The sequence below is a fragment of the Leopardus geoffroyi genome, chromosome B3 (assembly GCF_018350155.1).
Source record: "Leopardus geoffroyi isolate Oge1 chromosome B3, O.geoffroyi_Oge1_pat1.0, whole genome shotgun sequence".
Classification (NCBI taxonomy): Eukaryota; Metazoa; Chordata; class Mammalia; order Carnivora; family Felidae; genus Leopardus; species Leopardus geoffroyi.
The window spans coordinates 118510818-118523673 of record NC_059337.1 but is presented as its reverse complement, the minus strand read 5'-3'; the positions used below and the strand labels follow the sequence as shown (position 1 = coordinate 118523673).

Sequence of the window (12856 nt, the reverse complement as noted above, 5' to 3'; positions counted from 1 at the left end):
AGCTTTAGGTTTATAGGATCTGTTCAGGTATTACAAGAAACCACACAAACTGATTATCACACTGGAGATTTCTCAGACAAGTCTTGTAAGAAGCATCAATAATGTGGTAGTCACTTTGGCATATCCCAATATCACTTTCAAAGGCACATCCTGTATTGACATGTGAAAAATTAAGGGTCAGGAAAGGTGAAAGAATTTGCCAGTGCATGATTATGGGGCAAGTAACACCGGTTCCAGAACCCAAGTATTCTGATGCCCAGCCCAGGTCTTTTCCAGTTCACTTAGAGAAAGCTCATGCTTCCACTGATGCTTAGAAGATCACAAAGCTACAGGGTGACCCTTCTTGGAAGGGCTGCTCTTTACATGGAGCTCAGCAGGAAGCACAGGCAAGCACCAGCCTGGCCTGGTGAACAAACAAACATTGTTGGTACAAAGAAAGGCACAGGCAAAGCCTGATTTGATTCTGGTCCAGTAACAGCTGAAAACAATTGAGTACTGCATGAAGAAGGCCAATGACCCAACTGTCCAACTGTCCAGGCAGTGTGGCAAAGGACACTACTTGATTTTATAACATTCTTAGCATTCTTGCCCTGAGAACCAAAAAACAAAACAAAACAAAAAAACAAACAAAAAAAAGCCCCCCAAAAGATAGCTGTTGGGAAGTGAAGATCTTGTGACCCGAACTGCAAGGGGATGGAAGTAGATTTTGCTGTTTTCTCTCTCTGGCCACCTGCTAAAGATTTTCTGAGACTGACAGAGCACAACACTTGAATTCACTGCCATCCATTTCCTTTTTCTCAAGACACCTGCTCAATCAAATAAAAGGAAAAAGAAATCCTTCTCTGATGGGCAACTAAAATTTCCATTATACACAATGATACTAAAAAACCCCAGAAGAATACAAATAATCTCAAAGCTTACATATGCTGAACAAAAGTCCATCTAATCAGAAAACCTATCCATCAGCACTTCAAAAAGTATCATAAGAGCAAAGGTTTAGAATCCCAAAAATAAGTTTATTAGAAGTCCCATTTAAGGAAGCACCAACAGAAACATACATTTCTGTCTCTCCATCTCAAGGTAACAACTAAACCTCAAACTCTTACAGTAAGCTTACTTAGTTACTGATATTTCTTTCTTCACTGTCAGAGATAAACGTAAAAATTTGTGTGTTTTTTTAAGTTTATTTATTTATTTGGGGAGAGTGTGCACATACACAAGCTGGGGAAGGAGCAGAGAGAGAGGGAGAGAGAGAATTCCAAGCAGGCTCCCACAGCCTGACTCCAGACTTGGACCCACAAACCTTGAGATCATGACCTGATCCAAAATCAAGAGTTGGACGCTTAACGGACCAAGCCACCCAGGCACTCCAACAAAATTTGTATTCCACATAAACAAACATCTCCGTGAAACTTATCACGATCTTGTCCAGCACAAAGAGTTGGTGGTTTAATGACTCTAGTCAATTGACTAGTTTCTTCTTCACTTAGAAAACCACCATAAATAGGGGCGTCTGGGTGGCTCAGTTGGTTTAGCATCCGACTTCAGCACAGGTCATGATCTCACAGTTCATGAGTTCCAGCCCTGCATCTGGTTCTGCGCTGACAGTGAAGAGCCTGCTTCAGATTATGTCTCCCTCCCTCCTTTTGCCCCTCTGCTGCTTGCACTCTCTCTCTCAAAAATAAACAAACATTAAAAAAAAAAAAAAAAACAACCACCAAAAGTACTTTTTTAAGTACCTTTGTATCGTGATGCTAAGAAGTTTTTAAGTGCCAAATGAGACTGTGATTTATTTTCCACAAAAGTTATTTATCAGCTTTGATGTTAGTTTGACAGCTTCTTCCTGGACAGGCCGCCCAAGTTCTGATTATATGGATGGGCTGGGAGAGCCTCTGAGTTTTCAAAACCTCACATCCAACAATAAATGTAACCAATCTCCAAACTGCATTCATAATTAAAGTTAATAAAAATAATTTGAAATTAACTTAAAACTTCAGGAATATATACTGGAAAGACTCTGAATTTTAAGAGACTGGGAGCAAACAATTTCCTCAGTCTTACAAGAGGCTTTGTGAAGGTGGTAGACTCCAAAAAGAGCAAGGATAGTGATGTATCTATTTGGTGATTTTTTTCCCTCCTCCGTCCCACTCTACTTCTGTGAGCCATCTGTGGTAGATTAGATTATTATTCAGCAAATATTCACTCCCTCCCCAGCATCTCCCAGGGAAAAATAGACTTCCCCACGCCCGGGATATCGAGCTAGGCTCTGTGACTTGCTTTGGCGTCAAGGTGGGTGCAGCCTACTAGCCACCCTGTGCCTTTGTGCACAATCATCTGACTTGCTTTGGTCAAAGGGATCTCAGCAGATGTGACACAAGCAGACTGCTGAATTTTGCTTGTGGAGTTGGTCTTCTTTTGCTTTTGCTGTTGCCTTGAGAAGAGCTTACCATGGGTAGCCACTGCCCCTTCAGCCTGGGCCCCAGAATAAGACATACAAAGCAGAGTTACCCTAGCTGATCCACAGTCCTGCAACTTGAGGCAAATATGAAGTCAAATACTCTAAGGCACTGGGTTTTGGGGAGATCTGTTATGTTGAGTTACTATAATTGTTTTTAAATAATAATGGTTACATGTGCTCAGAAGATGCACTGAAAACGAAAAAAGACTTACAAATCCAGGATTCTGTATCTGAAACCCTTAAGACTAAATGTGTTTGGAATTCGTATTTTTCTCAGATTTTATAAAGGTAGTACAATGCAAATACTGTATGTTTTCAATGCTCCCTCAAAGTCTTAGAACCACAAAATAAACACATTAATAAATATATAGTGAGGGGCGCTTGGGTGGTTCAGTCAGTTAAGTGTTCAACTTCAGCTCACGTCATGACCTCACAGCTCGTGAGTTTGAGCCCAGTGTTGGGCTCTATGCTGACAGCTCAGAGCCTGGAGCCTGCTTTGGATTCTGTGACTCCCTCTCTCTCTGCCCCTCCCCTGCTCACGCTCTGTCTCTGTCTCTCAAAAAATAAATAAATGTTAAAAAAAATTTTTTTAAATATATATATTATATAGTGAAACATATAAGTAGTCTTAAATTACAACAATAGGTTCAGGTTAGATTCTTCTATCAAATGAATGACACAAAGCCTTTTGGTTTTTTTCAGGGGCTTTTGGATTTCATAATTGTGGATATGGGACTATGGTCTTATATTATCAATATTTGTAATCATTTTAAAGAATCTTTCCCCAAGAAACCTTTACTTTCAGTAACTCTACATGGAAGGTATGATTACTCCCAGTTTGTCTCAAATTCATTGTGGAAATGGGTTGAATACAAGTAATCTTTAATGAAAACATGACTACTCACATCTAACTAATTTGTAAATCAGTGGTTATACTCAGCAATCCTTGCATTCTCTCTTTTGCTTTACATCAATTTAAGGAACTGTATGGGGCAGTGTGAAAACCAAACATTAATACCCTTTAATCAACACACACTTTCAGGGTTTCTTCTAAAAACCAGACATTGTGATACGTGTTGGGGATGCTACCAAATCAGATAATGCTTCTGTTTCCTTAAGGGGCTAACTCGCTAGAGGAGAAGTCAGACAAGTATATTTTTATATTAATTACATGTTGAAATAAAAACTTTTAGGGGCGCCTGGGTGGCACAGTCGGTTAAGCGTCCGACTTCAGCCAGGTCACGATCTCGCGGTCCGGGAGTTCGAGCCCCGCGTCAGGCTCTGGGCTGATGGCTCAGAGCCTGGAGCCTGTTTCCGATTCTGTGTCTCCCTCTCTCTCTGCCCCTCCCCCGTTCATGTTCTGTCTCTCTCTGTCCCAAAAATAAATAAACGTTGAAAAAAAAAAAAGAAAGAAAAGAAAGAAAAGAAAACCATACCCAGAAGCAAACAAAGGCGAATTACTAACCTGAGTCTGGTTTTAAAAAAAAAAAACAAAAAACTTTTAGATGTACTAGGTTACATAAAATAGACTATTAAAATTAATTTTATCTATTTCCTTCTACCTTTATAAAACTTGTTCATTAAAAAGTTTTAGGGGAGAGGCACCTGGATGGCTCAGTGGGTTAAGCGTCTGACTCTTGATTTCAGTCCATTTCATGATCTCAGCTTGTAAGATCAAGCGCAGAGCCTGCTGGGGATTCTCTCTTTCCCTCTCTCTGCCCCTCTCTGCCAATAAACAAACTTTTAAAAAAAGTTTTAAATTAACATTTGTACCTCATACTGTTTCTACCAGACAGTGCTGCTCTAAATCTTCAGCTCCTTCTGCTATTACCAGGCCAGATACTGAAAATTCCTAACAGCCTTCTTCCCAAAGCTTCCCTCCCTTCCTCAGCCTTTGTGACACTGAACTCTGGAGGTTCTCCTCCCGCCACTCATTCTCCTCAGGTGGTTCCTCGCCCTTCTTCCACTCCTTCATTCTAAGTGTTCCTAGGGTCTGCGTGGGCCTCCTTGTCCCCTTGCTTTCATTGGGCATTGCTCCAACATCAACTAGAAAGTCTATTTCAGTGACTCTCATATTTACAGCTCCAGGTCTGTCCATGGGACATCTTCACCTGCTGGCACTTCCAAAGTGATACTTCCAAACCACTTCCTCATGTTCCTCTCTAAACTAGTTCTTTGCTCCTAACTTCCTTATTTCTGCAATCGTTTCCCCCTTTCTCCAAACTTAAAACCTCCTACTCAACTTTATATTTTATTCCTTCTCTACCGGATGCCATGTCCTGTTCATGTTTTTCCTTTCTAAGCCCCTGTCATCACCAAAGATCAAACTCCCATCATATCTCACCTGAATTATGCAAAAGTCACCTCAATTCTCTTATCCATTCTAGCCCCCACTATGAGATTAATGTGCCTAAAGTTCTGACCACAACAGTGTCACTCGTAAAACACATTGCAAATCTGCCTAACATCACATGAAGAGTCAGTATTAAAGGTCTTTGAAAGGTTTTTCAGAATATACCATAAAGAAGTCTCTCCCTATAATCTTCAATAATATTAGTGGGAAAGGCACCTGGGTGGCTCAGTCGGTTGGGCATCCGACTTCAGCTCAGGTCATGATCTCACAGTCTATGAGTTTGAACCCCACATCGGGCTCCAGGGCCTAGAGCTTGCTTCAGATTCTGTGTCTCCCTCTCTCTCTGCCCCTTCCCCACTCACGCTCTGTCTCTCTCTGTCTCTCAAAAAATGAATAAACGTTAAAAAAAATTTTTTTTTTTTTTTTTAAATAATATTAGTGGGGCACCTAGGTGGCTCAGTTGGTTAAGCGTCCGACTTCGGCTCAGGTCACGATCTCAACAGTTTGTGAGTTCGAGCCCCGAGTCGGGCTCTGTGCTGATAGCTCAGAGCCTGGAGCCTACTTCAGACTCTGTGTCTCCCCCTCTCTCTACCCCTCCCCTGCTCACGCTCTGTGTCTATCTCTCAATAATAAATAAATGTTAAAAAAAAGTTTTAATAAAATAATATTAGTGGGAAAGCAGGAGCAGAGGAAGCCTGGATCTGAGAGAGGAACAGGATCACATAAGCTTTGTTAACATATGTTGTACTTTCCTGCTAGGGTGGTTCTCAGAGACCAACTTCAATCTTCAGTCTCCCCTAAATGAAAATCCTTGCAGCAGTCTAGGACAGGTACAGCCATTAACTTAAAATTCAGCAAAAATCACATCCATTCAAAGAAAGTATACCTAGGACCAGAAGAATGGAAAACCAGATACTAGATGCCACTTCTATTATCTACTGGCCGAGGGTAGGGGGAGAATCCATGCACTCAATATATATGATCTTTTTCTCATTGTTAAGGGTTGATTATTAAATGGGGGTGGGGGGGGGCTTAAGTTGGTTGAACTCTGCAAATGAGTTAAGGAGAAATGAAACAAACAGGCTTTTTTGCAGGTGACTGAAATTAGCCAAATGCAACAAGCTCCAATCTACTTTGCTGTTTTATTCTCCTTCATAACAGTTATTTTAATGGTCAGAGTGGGTCACTAGAGGCTTAAGATTCAGAGAATCCCTGTTTGTGATACACCCTGATTATAATACCCTTCCCACTTTAACTCCAGGAGTGAAAACCTTTCCCTTTCCACTGTTAAAAAAAAAAAAAAAAAAAAAAAAAACTCAAATAACAAGACTCCCTAACCAGATGTGATTTCTACTTGCCTGAAACTTCAGAGAACGTTACAAGCTTTACAGCGTGCTCTGTCATATAGTTATATATGCCACAGTTATTTGCATCTTATCCTTATCTCCCAAAGTCCTGAATACTATATTAATCTTGCCCAAAGCAGGCAAGTAGTGCTTTTAAAATTATTATTAAATTTCTCTCTTACAATAAAAACATTTATTTGAAAAGAATCCGAACGGGAACAAAACGTAAATATCCAAGACACATGCAAAGCAATGAATATCATGCCTCGCGACAGTTCCAACCAAGGCAAAAGCATCAGACCCTGTTTTCCTCCTCGAGCGTCAGACACAAGGAACTTAGCCCTGAGTGCCACTCGCTTCCCCAGACAAGGACACACTCAGGGCATGAGGCGCGGAGTTTCACTAGTTGCTCAACCAGACCGAGGGCAAGGAGCTTCCTCTTTCTCCTGCTCCACTCCAGTCAAGACCGGCAATCCCGGCCCAGGGCACCTGCGCCCTGAAACGTCTTCGGGAAACCAGCACTTCCGGAACAAATCTACGGAGGGGAATCTCTTCAACCTGACCGCGCGCTGCGCCGGGAGCAGGAGAAACGGGCCGCCCCTCCTCGTTCCCGACTCGGGGTTCCTCGGTCCCCGCTCGGCCGCGCCCCGTTCCTCATCCTCGGGGACACCGACTCCACGGCCCGGGCAGCGACACAGGGCCGGGCCCTGCCCGCGACCGCCCGTGTCTGCACCGTGTGAGGGGCACCTTCCCTTCTCCCCTAAGTCCCCATCACGCACCTACTCTTCCCTCGCCGCCGACACCGGCCCCTGGCAGGGGAGGCTCCTTCCCGAGCAGCCGCTGTTTTGTTTCCGATGTGAAATCGCAGCCTCTGGAGCTGCTCGGCCTAGGCCCCGCCCAAAAGGCTTCACTGGCGTCGTCATTTCCGGCTCTGGCGTCGTTGGCGGCCAGCCGGGGGAGGGGCGGGACCTGTAAGGGCAAGAGCAGGGCCCACCGGTGCAGGGGCGGGGCCTAGAGAAAGAGGGTGGGGCTTCCGGTAGCGCGAGCGCAGATTGCGGGGCAAACCCTGCGCTCCAGCCTGCCCAGGGATCTAGAGGAACCCGCCCAGAGTGCTAGCTTGAGTCTGAGATTGTCAGGGATTCGAGGCTACTCTTGAGTTGAGGATCAACGTTTCTACCTCACCTGGGCCCAGCGGGTGCTTCTTCTGGCCTACAAGTGATGGCAACTTAAATCTAACGTTTCTTTCATTTATCTATAGTACCTATTTATAGTGTTTCTCAGTGCGAATCAGCTGCACCACAGTCAAGAGGATACTAATTAAAATTGTAAATATCTGTGCCCTCCACACCCTACCCAATGAATCAAAACTTACGGGAGGAGGGGGGTGGAACCTGAAAAACTGCATTTTAAACAAACATAGCCGGGTAGGACCTGGGTGGCTCAGTAGGTTAAGGGCGGCGGACTTCGGCTCAGGTCATGATCTTGTGGCTGGCGAGTTGAAGCCCCGCCTCAGGCTCTGCGCTGGCAGCTCAGAGCCTGCTGCCCGCTTGGGATTCTGTTTCCCTCTCTCTCTCTGCCCCTAGCCACTCCCACCCCCCCGCCCCCGCTCACACTCTGCCTGTCTCTCAAAAGTAAATAAACATTAAAAAAAAAAAAAATTAAACAGCCCGGGATTCTTAAGCTCCAAGGTTAAAATCCAGTCTTCTTAGATAATAGGCTTCCAGAGAGCATAAAATGTGTCTATTTTTGAAATGCCCAGAGTATTTCATACACAGTGAATTGCTCAGCGGTCACTTAATTTCCGCGTCTGCCAGCTTTTCGTCCAAATTGCAATAAAGACAGTACCAATAACTAACTCCTTAAGTAGTATGGCATACTCAGACACTCCTCTGAAAGCTAAGAGTAAAACTAGTACTACCATGTAAAAACAAAGGTGAAGAATAGAGAAATGCTCAAATTCACAGGTAATCTGAAAACTGACAATGAAATCAATGATGCATGGCATCTGGTCAAATGATATCTTTTGCTTCTTTTAAATTCGTCCCCCAATATAGCCCTACATGTTCCTAAAGCATGGGTCCCCAATCCCTCCCTCCTCTCCCCACCCAATACATAGATTTAGTAGAAGTTTTTTCCATGAACAGGAAAGAGATATGTTAGAGGAATAAAAATGTTGACACTCCCCCTTCAAAACATTTAAGTTTATTTGAGAAAGAGAGGGAGCATGAACAGGGGAGAGGCAGGGAGAGAGAGGGAGAGAGAGAATCCCAAGCAGGCTCCATGCTGTCAGTGCAGAGCCCAATGCGGGGCTCAATGTGGGTCTCAGTGCAAAACTGCAAGATCATGACCTGAGCTGAAATCAAGATCCTGATGTTTAACCGACTTAGCCACCCAGGTGCCCCCTCAAAATATTTTTTTAAGTTTGGTTTGTTTGTTTATTTATTTATTTAGAGAAAGAGAGTGAGAGAGGGTGGAAGGGCAGAGAGAAAGGGAGAGAATCCCAATCAGCGCAAAGCTATCCTAGCTATCAGAGCAGAGCCCAATGCTAGGCTTGAACCCACACACTGTGAGATCATAACCTGAGCTAGAATCCAGAGCTGAATGTTTGACTGAGCCACCCAGGCACCACCCCCCAAAGATATTTTTTAAAGTCTTCACTGAATGCAATCTGGTAATATGTGTAGAAAGTCTTAAAATGCTGGTAAACTATTTTTAGAAACAATCTCAAAATATCTGTGCAAAGATGTTCATGAATTATTATTCACATCTTACAACAAATTATGGTTCAGCCACTTTACAAAATGCCATTAAAAGTGTTTATGAAGGTTATGTGTAACAGAAATGTTCTTATTCTGTTAAGTTAAAAAAAATAGACATGAGATTTATGCATATGGAGGCATATGGGTGACTAAGTCGGTTAGCCTCTGTCTCTTGATTTCAGCTCAGGTCATGATCTCACAGTTCATGAGACTGAGCCCCACATTGGGCTCTGCACTGACAGCACAGACCTGCTTGGGATTATCTCTCTCACTCTTTCTCTGTGCCCCTCCCCTGCTCCTGCTCTGTCTCTCTCAAAATAAACAAACATTTTAAAAAAGATTTATGCGTATGTATAAATACAACTATGTCAAAACACAATCCTGCAAAAAGAAACAAAACGGTTATTTTAAAAACAGCCACCAGTGACTGAGTAACTGGACCACAGATAGTTTTTCCTTTCGTTTTTGGGATTTATTCATCTTAGAAATATAAACATCCTGGGGCACCTGGGTGACTCAGTTGGTTAAGCATCCGACTTTGGCTCAGGTCATGATCTTGCAGTTTGAGAGTTCGAGCCCCACATTGGGCGTGCTAGCTCAGAGCCTGGAGCCTGCTTCGAGCTCTGTTTCTCTCTCTCTCTCTCTCTCTCTCTCTCTCTCTCTGCCGCTCCCTTGCTCACACTCTCTCTCAAAAATAAACATTAAAAATTTTAAAAAAGAAATATAAACATCCTTGGGGTGCCTGGCTGGCTTAGTTCATGGAGCATGTGACTCTTGATCTTGGGACACGAGTTCAAGCCACATGTTGGGTGTAGAGGCTACTTCAGTAAATAAATCTTTTAAAAAAAATACACATATCCAGGATTTGCTGATGAAAAGCAAGCAAAGACATTGGGAATGACAATCCTAGGCATCAAGGAAGAAGAGTCCCAAATAAGGAGCAAATGTCCATGGTGCTAACTGATCAACTAGGGTAGAGCCTATCACATCAGAGTCTCCTTTTAGGCTATCACCAGTCATCAGTGGGATGGTGATATAAACATTTGAGACTTGAGGCATTTGGAGGGAACATATAACTATAAGCTACTCTTTGTGGAATCTCAATAGTGGAAAGGAGTAGGAAAGGTTAAGTTTTCGTGTTCTTAAAACTTTTAGTCCAGACTGAAGAAAGAAAATAATAGAATACGTGAGCAAGGCTGAAGAAATTGCAAAATGTAGTTAGAAAGTAGGGCGGTGGAGATCTCCTGGATAGGATGGGTGGAGGTATCTATAATTATCTACAGAAAATAAGGTTTAAGACACATATCATCATAAACTGGAAAGCTAGAACTAGAGAATATGCCTAATGCCTTTTTTTTTTTTAGTCGTCACACCCAGCATGGAACCCAACTCAGAGCTTGAACTAATGACCCTGAGATCAAGACCTGCAATGAGATCAAGAGTCAGATGCTTACCCTACTGGGCCACCCAGGTGCCCCGCCTAATGACTTTTTTAAAGATAAGGTTTTATTAAACTTGAAACTTAGTTGCTGAGTAAGGGGGTGGGGGTTGGGGGAATCAAATGACTTGTACTCAGTGAATATTTTTTCCACACCTACTGTATAGTACTGGAAGTTCAAAAACAGTAAAAGCTGCAATGTTTGTGAAAAGGAACTGAAGTTCAGTAAAAGAACAAGAAATACAGCACCGAGGATCCAAAATATCTGCAGTGGTGCATTTATATTTTCCCAAGGGTTTGGAACTTGGGGACAGGAATGGAGAAGCAAAATAATATGAAGGGTGGCAAAAAACAGTATTAAGTGGAGCGCCTAGGTGGCTCAGTTGGTTATGGTCTCAAGGTTCTTCAGTTCGAGCCTCATGTAGGGCTCTGCTCTGACAGCCAGGAGCCGGCTTGTGATTCTCTGTTGCCCTCTCTCTCTTCCCCTCCCCTACTTGAGCTCTTGTCTCTCAGGATAAACTTAAAAAAAAAAAAAAAAATGAAATGAAAACCCACAGTAGTGAGTGGTGAAAGATGAGGCAGATGGAAATCCAGAGTGCCAGATCTATTAGAACCACTTGGTGGAGACAGTCTATTACAGATTAGAGGCTAGAGCAGTCACTGGTCACTAGCACGTAAAGTTAAGACCTGGTCAGAGAACCAACACCATTTCTTTACGCCACTGATTCCAAGGCAATCCTACTCAACACTTTCTACACAAAAGCAGGTTGCCATTGTTTTTTTTTAAGCTCTACGCCCAACGTGGGGCTTGAACTCATGACCCCAGAGACTAAGAGTCACCAGTTGGTCAGTTGGATCCACCAACTGACCTACGCAGGTGGCCCTTTATTTATACACAATGTCACTGCCCCGTTTCCTATGGGAATAAAGAATTGAAATAGAATAAATTGTCATCAGAGCTTCGTGCTTGGCCACTATCTCATTAGCTCTCACATCAGTCTTATTCATTGCAAGGATCATCTCCTGAGACTTGGACCTGAAGAAGATAAAAAGCTAGTTATCTCTTTACTTTTTATTTTTTAGAGAGAAACAGAATGCATGAGCAGAGAAGAGGGTGAGAGGGAGAGAGACAGCTTAGGGAGGCTCCACACTGAGTGGAGCCCACACTGACATGGGGCTCAATCCCACAACCCTAGGATAATGACCTGGGATGAAATCAAGGGACCCAACCAACTGAGCCACCCAGGCTCCCCAAGGGCTAGTTATCTTATCTTGTATGTTTAGCCTTCAGTTCTTGTGTATGTTTGTATTTTATTAATTTTTTTTTTTTTTGAGAGAGAGAGAGAGAGAGAGACAGTGTGAGTGGGGGAGGGGCAGAGAGAGAGGGAGACACAGAATCCGAAACAGGTTCCAGGCTCTGAGCTGTCAGCACAGAGCCTGATGCAGGGCTCAAACTCACAAACCGCGAGATCATGAACAGAGTCAAAGTTGGATGCTTAACCAACTGAGCCACCCAGGCACCCCTAATCTCCTCCTTAACCAAGAACTTGGGCCCTTCCTTTTAAAAAATGTGCCTCAATAAAATACTTAAAAACTAAACTTTAATATATAGACTTTTCACCTATAGTAACAACTAGTCTAGTCTCTTCACTAGGGTGTATTTACTAGTATTTTTCAATTGACAGGAAAGAAATGAAGCTTTGTAGTTTTTGGATTCTACAACGGAGGGTTCACTAATTTTTCCTTTTGTTATAAAAAAAAAACAGGAATAATAGCTGTTCAGAACTATTTAATTGCTTCAAAGATTTGCGAAAAATGTTTCATGTGGAGGAATTTTATTAACAAGCACTTCCCTCTCCTTAGGTTGATGTCAACATCTAGACCGGATCTGTCCAATGTAACTTTCTGCAATCATAATCACGTTCTATGATCTGCAGTCCATCTAGTATTGCTAGCCACTTAGCTATATATGGCTATTGAGCACTTGGCTATTGAGTGTGGCCAAAAAAAAAAAAAAAATTGATTTTTAGTCACGTGACATTCAAACATTTGAAATATGCTAGTGTTACTGAAGAACTGAGTTTCAAAATTATTTAACAAACGTAAAATCTTTGATAGTGCAGATCTAAATGGTGAATTAGAATCCCATATATAGGCCTCTAGACACCTATCTGTCAAGAACACTGTTGCATTGGGTAGACTATGTGATCTCTAAGTTCCCTTCTACATATTACTACCTCTGCTAAGAATCTAATGTCCCTTTCCTCTCAACCATGAAGTTAGTTCAACAGTTCAGACAGTACTTTGTGTGTATATTAGCATTCCTCTCATTATTCCTTCTTCACCATTACTGTCTGCTAGTAGAGGAATCTTGTCTTATTAATGTCTATCAGTCTACCTACCTTTTAACATGAATGCCACATATTGTGTTTCAATGGCTAAATAAAAAGTTATACACCAAAAAGCAAAAGGACTGCCTCTTAACAATTCAGCCACCACTTG

The 12856-nt window shown here is 42.6% G+C and overlaps 1 protein-coding gene across 4 annotated transcripts in view; it reads right to left on the bottom strand.

The window, feature by feature from the left end:
- The window catches only part of PSEN1 (presenilin 1), a 73861-nt gene extending 66776 nt beyond the window's left edge, over positions 1 to 7085 (bottom strand). For 2 of the 4 annotated variants that reach the window (XM_045451486.1, XM_045451488.1), the window contains exon 1: positions 6937 to 7067. The gene's annotated coding sequence lies outside the window, so the exon portion shown is untranslated. Of the gene's footprint in view, positions 1 to 6936 lie in introns of all 4 variants that reach the window. The other 2 variants (XM_045451487.1, XM_045451485.1) reach the window with 2 other exon arrangements.
- Positions 7086 to 12856: the final 5771 nt, after the last annotated feature.